This window comes from Rhinatrema bivittatum, chromosome 9 (assembly GCF_901001135.1).
Source record: "Rhinatrema bivittatum chromosome 9, aRhiBiv1.1, whole genome shotgun sequence".
NCBI lineage: Eukaryota > Metazoa > Chordata > Amphibia > Gymnophiona > Rhinatrematidae > Rhinatrema > Rhinatrema bivittatum.
The window spans coordinates 57321629-57330613 of record NC_042623.1 but is presented as its reverse complement, the minus strand read 5'-3'; the positions used below and the strand labels follow the sequence as shown (position 1 = coordinate 57330613).

Genomic DNA, 8985 nt, shown 5'->3' with positions numbered 1-8985 from the left:
GACAGGGAGAGGGAGTCCAAATCCTTCCCACCATTCTCCTCCAAGGTGGCAGCTGCCAAAAAAGACAGGTCCAGGAAGCCCCGCTTTACATGGGCTGATGTGGACCTCCTGGCTCGGCTAATCCTCTTGGAAGAGGGGAACCTCTATACCCCCCCCCCCCCCCCCCCAGGCAGCAGGCCTAACCTAGAAAGGGAGACTGCTGCCTGGGCCTCTCTCCAGGAGGAGTTTTGCCAGTGGGCCTCCTACCCTCATGTGGTTGAATACATCAAGAAGAAAGGTGAGAGATAATAATGTTGGTCATATTATTTAATTATAATTATGTATATTATTTTGTCATTGAAAATTGAATAGAGTATGATAGTACTAGCTACAGAAACTAGTAGCATAGAGTGAGTTATATAATTGTAAAGTAATAACTACTATAACTAATAACAGTTATAATTTTAAATAAATATATTTTAAAAGAACAGAAATACTAGTAGCTTGCTAGCTACTAGTGTACCACCCTTACCCTGTACTATACTATTATTAATACTTATTAACTAGACTACAAAGGAAAGAAAATTATCTGTGGTATATTATTGATATTTATATTTATCGTTTTGAAATGGTGGTATTTGGGATTTTGAATGCCACATTGAAATATAAATGAAATAGTATTTTGTTATTACTATCTTTTCTATGTTGCATAAAAAATAATCTAGTAGGTCAAGGCAAAACTTGGGCATGTTGTAATAATTAATCAATGTTATTCTTTTTCCTGTATATTCCTCTATTCTCAGGTTGCCATTTGCGAATGCACGAGGGTAGGTGACTCGAGGAGGTCCGCTGAACCTTGACCTGTCCCTTGCCTGGTAGGTTGTTTTCAGTATACTACAGAAGTACACAAATGTTATTCAATTAATTGTAATGGAATTTGTGTTTAATTATGTTTATTTCCTATAACAGTGAAGAAATCCTTGTGTCTGATCTCATTCTTGTTTTTAAAATTTTAACTGTTGTTCTCTGAATTTTGATCTGTCTTGTACAGAACCACACCCAGGCAGGGACGAGGCGGGGCTTCCTGGGCCTAGCAGGAGGCAGAGCTGCCACAGGAGAAGGACGGAGGCACCAGCGAGGGCTAGTGGTCTAGGTAATAATATATATGGGCCAGTACAGTAGTATATTATCTGAGGCTGAAAAACAAAATCATTTTTTTTATATCAGTCAGTTATAGTGGCTGGGGAATGTGGGGATGTGTGTATTTATTTAATTATTTGTATATATGAAATGACACTGATTGACTACGACAGTAAACTAAGGAATGGAAGGAGAATGGAAGGAGAAAGAAAAGAGAATGGAAGGAGAAAGAAAAGAAGAGATTTGTTTGTAGTGTACCTCCTGCTCTGACCCTGACACTGCCTTAGCATCATGGAATAGCCTTACAGAAGACATTGCTAATAAACTATGCCCTCTCTCTGAACCAATCATAAATACCTCTGCGAAACCCTCCAAGCCCTGGTACACCCAAGAGCTAAAAATCCTAAAAAGCAATCTCAGACAGAAAGAGAGAAAATGGCGCAAGGACCCGACCCCGCTACACTCCTCCAGCTACAAAACAGCCTTACACGAATACAGACTATCTACCCTCAAACACAAGTGTGACTTCTATTCAAAAAAAATCCATGACTATAAATTCAACCCCAAAGTGCTTTTCTCCTATGTCGCCAGCCTTACCACCCCCATCCCACCTACCATACCAGACTCTGAGGCAGCTGCCAAATGTGAGGAACTGGCCAACTACTTCCAAAGTAAAATCGCCAACCTCCTCTCCAGATTTCCCCTCTCCAATCTATGTGCCCCCACCAACCTACCTTCTATCCCCTCTTCATCCCAACCCACAATGGCCACACTTGGCTTTACTTCCTCTAAGGAAATCATAAGCCTCCTTCGTAAACTTAAGCCAGCTTCTCACCCCAACGACACTATCCCTACCAAAGCACTAATAGCCATTCCTAACAGCATAGCCAGAGCCATAGCAGACATTATCAACTGCTCCCTCACCCATGGGATGGTCCCAGACTCACTCAAGCATGCTGTCGTCAAACCCCTTCTTAAAAAACCCTCCCTAGACCCAAAAGACCCCTCAAATTTCTGCCCCATCTCCAACCTCCCTCTTATTTCCAAGCTAATGGAAAAAGTTGTTAATTCACAACTCATGGATTACCTTGAAAATCATGATATCCTCCATGTTTCCCAATTTGGCTTCAGGAGACATTTCAATACCGAATCTTTACTCCTCTCCCTATCCGACTATCTCCTCAGAGGTTTGGGCCAAGGCCACAGCTACCTCCTTGCCCTCCTTGACATTTCGGCGGCTTTTGATACCATCAGCCACCACCACCTCCTGACACGGCTAGAAAGCATCGGCATCTCAGGAATAGCTCTCGCCTGGTTCAAATCCTATCTCTCTAACAGAAAGTTCTCTGCTAAAATTGGAAACCTATCTGCCTCACACCCTTTACAACAAGGAATCCCGCAAGGCTCATCTCTTTCCTCAACCCTCTTCAATATTTATCTCACCCCCCTCTGCCAGCTCCTCACCGACCTTAAACTCAAATTCTATCTCTATGCTGATGATGTTCAGATCATCATTCCCATTCACAACTCTATATCTGATGCCCTGGAGCACTGGGAAAATTGCCTTGCAGCCATCAACTCCCTACTCACCAACCTGCAGCTTGCCCTCAACACAAACAAAACGGAACTCCTCCACATCTCCTCGCAACCCCCTGACCTCCTACCTAATGACCCCAAACTCAACCTCCTCACAGCTCAACCCTCCGTTAGGGACCTCGGAGTTCTCCTTGATCCCAATCTTAGCATGAAACCACAAATCAACTCTATCCTCAAAGCAGGCTTCTTCAAACTCAACGTTCTTAAGAAACTCCGACCCCTGTTATACACCCAAGATCTCCGCACAGTGATCCAAGCCACCCTTACCTCCAAACTGGACTACTGTAATGCCCTCCTCCTAGGGCTCCCCTTGTCCTCAATAAAACCTCTTCAATTATTGCAAAATGCCACTGCAAGGCTCATTACTAACACACGTAAACACGAACACATTACCCCTGTCCTCAAGGATCTACATTGGCTCCCCATCCTATCCCGTATACACTACAAGACTCTGACCATAGTACACAAATCTATCCACACCCACAACTCCAACTGGCTCGACCTCCCCTTCACTGCCCCCCTGTCCTCTCGAGCTACCAGATCTGCCAACAAAGGTACTCTACATGTACCGTCCTTGAAAGTAGCTCATCTTTCCTCCACCCGCGACCGTGCCCTCTCCATTGCCGGTCCTGCCCTCTGGAACTCCCTACCTGTCCACATGCGCCTTGAACCATGCGCGATCAAATTCAAAAAGAAACTAAAAACATTCCTGTTCAACCAAGTCTACCCAGAATAGCTCCTCCCTTCCCCGCCATAGCTTCCACCCCCTAGGTGACCGCCCTTTTTCCTTATATTAAGGAATTAATATGACCTCTTGTTGATTTATTGTTGTTTAATCTATCTTCCATACTGCCTTATGTTAACCCCCTGCCCAGTTCGCCTCCCTGTTGAAATGTATTTTCCAAGCCTTCTGTCAATATGTGAACCGGTATGATGTCCCCACTAATACCGGTATATAAAAGTTTCTAAATAAATATTCTGTCTAACCTGAGAGAGACTCCATTATTTCTCCATCCAAGCCTTCAAATTATGTACTATCTCTAATCTATGTAGATTGATTTCATATCCCTCTGCTCTCCCCCTCCCTCCTTCTCCCCTGCGATGGACTCTTCGTTTTCCTATAACCCTCAAGCTTAATAAACTAAGTAAGGGGTAGATTATTTTATAAACTTGCTCGCACACGTCCAGTATTTGCTTATTTATTTCTCATAAATGACTATGTATGTAATGTATTGTACTGTGTCTCATGTTGAATTTTTTTTTTATATTTCTTTACAGGAGGAGAGGAACAACAACTTGAACCGGCAGCAGCAGCCCAGAGGTTAAGCACCAGCACCAGCAACAGTACTGCTGTACTTCCTCCAGGATCTCCTCCTAGCTGAAAATGCTGTGCACAGTTTTCAAAACTGGAGGAGATCCTGCAGGAAGTACGGCAGTTCAAGGCGAAATATGATGCTGACTTCATGATGTTGCAGCAGAAGGTCACAGACGTGCAGGAGAGTGTGAGCAATGTGGAGAGGAAGTTGTCAGCCCTGGAGGAGGCCCCTCAGGAGCAGAGGGAAATGGCTTCTCCTCCTCACGAGATGTCTCATGAGGAGGAGATGCCAGTTCCCTCTGCTCCAGAGCAGGCTCCTCCGGGGTTGGCACCCTCCTCTTCATGTGAGTCTGACCCTGCTGCAACATCTTGAAGTCAAGGCATCATATTTCACCTTGGCCTGGGCTCCTCCACTCATTTTTGTTTTTAGTGGAAAATAAAAAAATATATATTTTTATTATTTTAGTTAAATGTGTTAAAATAAATTATATATGTTATTGAAAATGTCTGTTTGTTCTTTTTTATATATATTTCTGAGTTATTTAACTAATAATAATTAATTATTCCAAAATTAAATAGTATGGTACTACTAAATTACAGAGAGCAGACGTGTACGGATGTACATCGTAATATAATCCAACAAATTTCAGTGTTTTTGTACTAAGTATGGCACTCAGTCAGTCATACACTTCCATAAAACATTCAGTCTGGTTGAATAGGCACAAGTTGTATACTTGTGAGCAGTAGCGTCAACGTCAAGGCTTCAACCATGGCTACTGACCATTCACACATCTTTCAACCTGGCCAATGCAATATTGTGCAGTGTGCAGCACTCAAGCTATTGCAATGACTCACATTTTGATACCAAAAATTGCTTCATGACCAAGACAGCCATTTGAAGCAGAAAATGTAATGCTTGTGATACTAAAGTAGGAGAAAGAAGAAAGCAGAATCATGAAAAACAAATCCTTCAGAAATGTACAACTGCTGGGTGCTCAGTTTTCTTTTTTTATTAGGATTTCTTAAGGTCTTTTGTTTGTTCCACATGATTCTGATCTCTTAGTCCTAGTACTAGTAGAAGTTAGTTAGTTACTGTAGTCTGTTAGTACTTTACTATTAGTTAATAGTTAGTTAGTATTGCTATGAGCAACAATACTCGGACTGGCAGAATTGCAGGCATTAAAATACATTCTCTGCTTGAAATGTGCTTCTAGGACACATGGAAAATGTTGGTATCAAAATGTATCTATTCTGCAATCTGCATACATTACCAGTACACAGCTAGTAGCTACACACATACTCAAGGGTGTGTGTATATTTTTTTTAATCAATGTATTGTTACAGTAGTGGGATATAACAGTAACAGGTATAGCTAGCTACTACTAGTAGTAGCCATTAATAATAATATCACATTAGTAGCCAGCCACTAGCTATTTAGCTAGTAACCTCTCTGTGCACTGTAAGTGCAATTTAATATTGCATTGGCCTGAAATTCTTTCATACTTCATTCACACAATCATGCCATTGGAGATGTCGCTGAGGCAGAGGAACCCAGCGAGGACTTGCCTGCCTCGGAGGTAGACACTGGGGGAAAGGAGCCTGGGAGTGAGAAGCCTGTGTTGGGGATACAGCAGGATGGAGTGTTCATGTCTTGTGACTCCCGGACTGGCTTCTCCTGGGGGCCACAAGAGGCAGCAGTGGCAGTGTAGTGGTAGCAGCACTGCCGGGTGTCCCAGCGAGCGATGCGGGGAGCACAGCTGCATAGAGCCAAGCCTCTCTTCCAGCCCTTGACCTTGGATCTTGGGCCTCGACAAGAGGCTCACTCCTCCCAGTCACAGGGAAAGTCTGGATACCCAAGCAGTAGAAAGTTCATTTTGTTGAAAACCAATTGCTCTACTAAGTCTGCACGGCGTGGACTCACTATGTTCCCTGTCATTGAAAATACTCTTTCACTTTGCACACTGATTGGTGGGCAGGAAAGAAAGTGTTGTGCTATTATTGCAAGATCAGGCCACATTGAAGCTTTCTGTGCCCAATATCTGAAGGGATCTGAGTCCATGCTCTGAATTGGCTCAGACAGAAATCTCTTAACATGCATTTCTGAAACATTCTCCTGCAGGTAGGACTCAGTAGTCACTCTTCTGCCAACAGCTGATGCGATTGCTTGTGACATGGCAGCCAGTTCATTAAACTTGGAATGACTAATAATTTGATGTCTAAATTCAAAACAACATCATATTTATATAAATATCAATAGCTGATACCATGTAATCTCATATAGGAGAACAGAGAAACCTCATACAAAATGGCGGGCTTTGTATCCAATAGCTCAAAATGCCACTAATATAATTGTGCAGTCACAGGTAAATTTTCGGACTGTCGCTATCATTTAATCATCGGTTTCTCTGTAGTAATTTTTTTTTTAAGTTTTTGCATTTTTTAGTGTGGTTATATTACCAACTTTAAGGCAGTGTGGTTGCACTTATCGTAGCAGTAGATATGCAGCAAGTATATCAAGCTGGCCCTGGCCCGACACGGCTCGTGTTTCTATCAGCTTCATCAGGGGCTGGAGAGTGCCAAATGATTCCAAAGTCTGCCCAGCGATCACATCTGCTACTTGGTCGCAGCTTTAAACTGAGGTACCAAGTAGCAGCTTTAAACCTCTGCGACCAGTAGCTGCGAAAGTAGTACTGCGCAGTAGTACTGCGAAAGTAGTACTGCGAAAATAGTACTGTGCAGTAGTACTGTGACTAGTAGCTGCGAAAGTATGAGGTTTCTCTGTTTTCCTATATGAGATTACATGGTATCAGCTATTGATATTTATATAAATATGATTTTGTTTTGAATTTAGGCTACGATTGCACATCATATACATATATAGTTCGCTTGTTGTATTAATAATTTGATGTGTCATGGAAGGGGTAGGGGAGCAGCTGATCATACTAGTACTTGAGCAGGAAGGAGTTGGAGGCTGAGAGGATGATCCTAATTCTTTTTCATCATTACCAGTGGCACAGACCCTGTTTGACATTATGTTTTCAACCATTGTAATCAACTTTTTTTCCAGTGTATAAGAGCATTGTTCTTGAGAGCAATACTGCCTTTCACATGTGGGTCACACATCGTGGCTAACATATAGCAATTCCTTTGCATGAGAGATTTCAATCTTTTTTGAACTTGCTCTTTTAAGCATTTAACAAGCAGTAACACTTCCTTAGAGAAATCTGACTAATGCAGAAATTCCACTAATACCTCCTCCAGATAGTTTATTACCGGGGTGACATCACCCAACGTGGCCGTAGCTGAATTGAATGCATCAGTATATACTTTGAAAGACTTGAGGACATGCACCATCTATGCAATGTTTGTCCAGTCCTGACATCCAAGAGGATTTTCCAATCCTATTTCAGTTGCCATTGCCAAATCATGAAGAGGTGTCTACTGTTCAGACAACCTCTCCAACATAAGATAGGTGGAATTCCATCTGGTAGGCACATCCTGAAGAAGGTTATGCAAAGGTGCGCCAAGTGCTATTTGCCTCTTTCTGAGTCACTTCCCACTTTTCACACTGCGGTTGAAATGCCCAGCTATTTTGCGACACTTTTCAATCAACCGCTTCAGGAGTTGACTACTACAACTAGAACCACCTTCCTTGCCACTAAGCCCCAAAGCATCCCTCACTATCAGATACAGGGTATGTGCAAAGCATTGAATGCCCTTAAATCCACCATCAACCAGAGCCTTAATAATATTGGAACCATTCTCAGTAATGAAATATCCATTTAAGCATTCCATATACTGCATCTAAGGAGCCCATTCCATCTTTCCATCATCTCCTGAAATGCGTATAAGATATTTTTTAAAGTGTGGCTCTTGTCTAGCACTTGAGCATTCAGTAAAGCTCAATGGTATCCTGGCGAAACCTTTTTGGAGCTGCTGGTACTACTGCTGCCACTGCTAGTGCTAGGTATTAATGCCTCATCCAGCTGCCACCAATGTGCTGTTAGAGACAAATATGCATGCATTGTATTCATACTAGTCCAAACATCAGTGGTGAGATGGATGCTCCTCCCCTTTGCCCTTGCCATCACAATCTGCATTTCAGCACAACATTTTCTGTATAGGGAAGGAAGCACCTGACGGCTAAATGTACGTCTTGAAGGAAGTTTGTAGTAAGGGGCAAAATAATGGAGCATCCGCTTAAATCCCTCATTTTCTACAATCTGCAGTGGCTGATCATCCAAAGCAATCATTAGAGCAATATGTCATGTACCCACTTTGGACATTGCCTGCTTCCTGCTCTGTGACATTGCAGAAGAACACCACCCCATCTGCTCAATGGTAGCTTGCCGCTGCTGCTGGGGATGAGCAGGAGGAGACTGCTGCTTCTGCAGATGCATACAATCTGTATCTTCTTTAGTACTACTACTTTCCTTCTGTGGCTGCTTCCCTGTTGCTTTACTTAAAGCCTGGGCAAGCATGGTAGGACCAGCTTCTTCTGCAAGCAACAGTGGTCTATGTTCTCTTTCAAGGTGATATTTAAGGTTGCTGTTAGTAAGATGTCCAATAATTCTTCCACGGCTCACCATCTTTTTACAATGGATACATTTTCCAAATCCCTCGTCAGCCACACCATGATAATGATTCCAAATCTTTGATGTCCGTGTACTGTTCCTTTTATTAAATGGAGACCAATGGTTTATGTGTGCGCCCGACTCAGGCCGAGTTTCGCCCCACACCGGGGCTGCCTCAGGGGCTAGAATGAATAAATACAAATAATGTGAATATTACAGGACATACATAATTTAAAAATAAGTTAAAATAATAATTAAAAACATGAATATATGTCAAACAGGTAACACGTACACATACCGAAATCATAAAAAACTTCAGCTAATGCAGACAAAAATACAATGAAAATGAGACATTGAAACACAGTGCTAGAACAAATCTTT

The 8985-nt window shown here is 42.4% G+C and overlaps 1 long non-coding RNA gene across 1 annotated transcript; it reads left to right on the top strand.

Annotated features, from left to right (window-relative positions):
• Positions 1 to 17: 17 nt before the first annotated feature.
• Positions 18 to 4492, top strand: LOC115098895. The gene is made up of 4 exons (XR_003858631.1): positions 18 to 277; positions 783 to 854; positions 1031 to 1132; positions 3994 to 4492. It is a non-coding gene; the product is annotated as an uncharacterized LOC115098895 (long non-coding RNA).
• The last annotated feature ends 4493 nt before the right edge of the window (positions 4493 to 8985 follow it).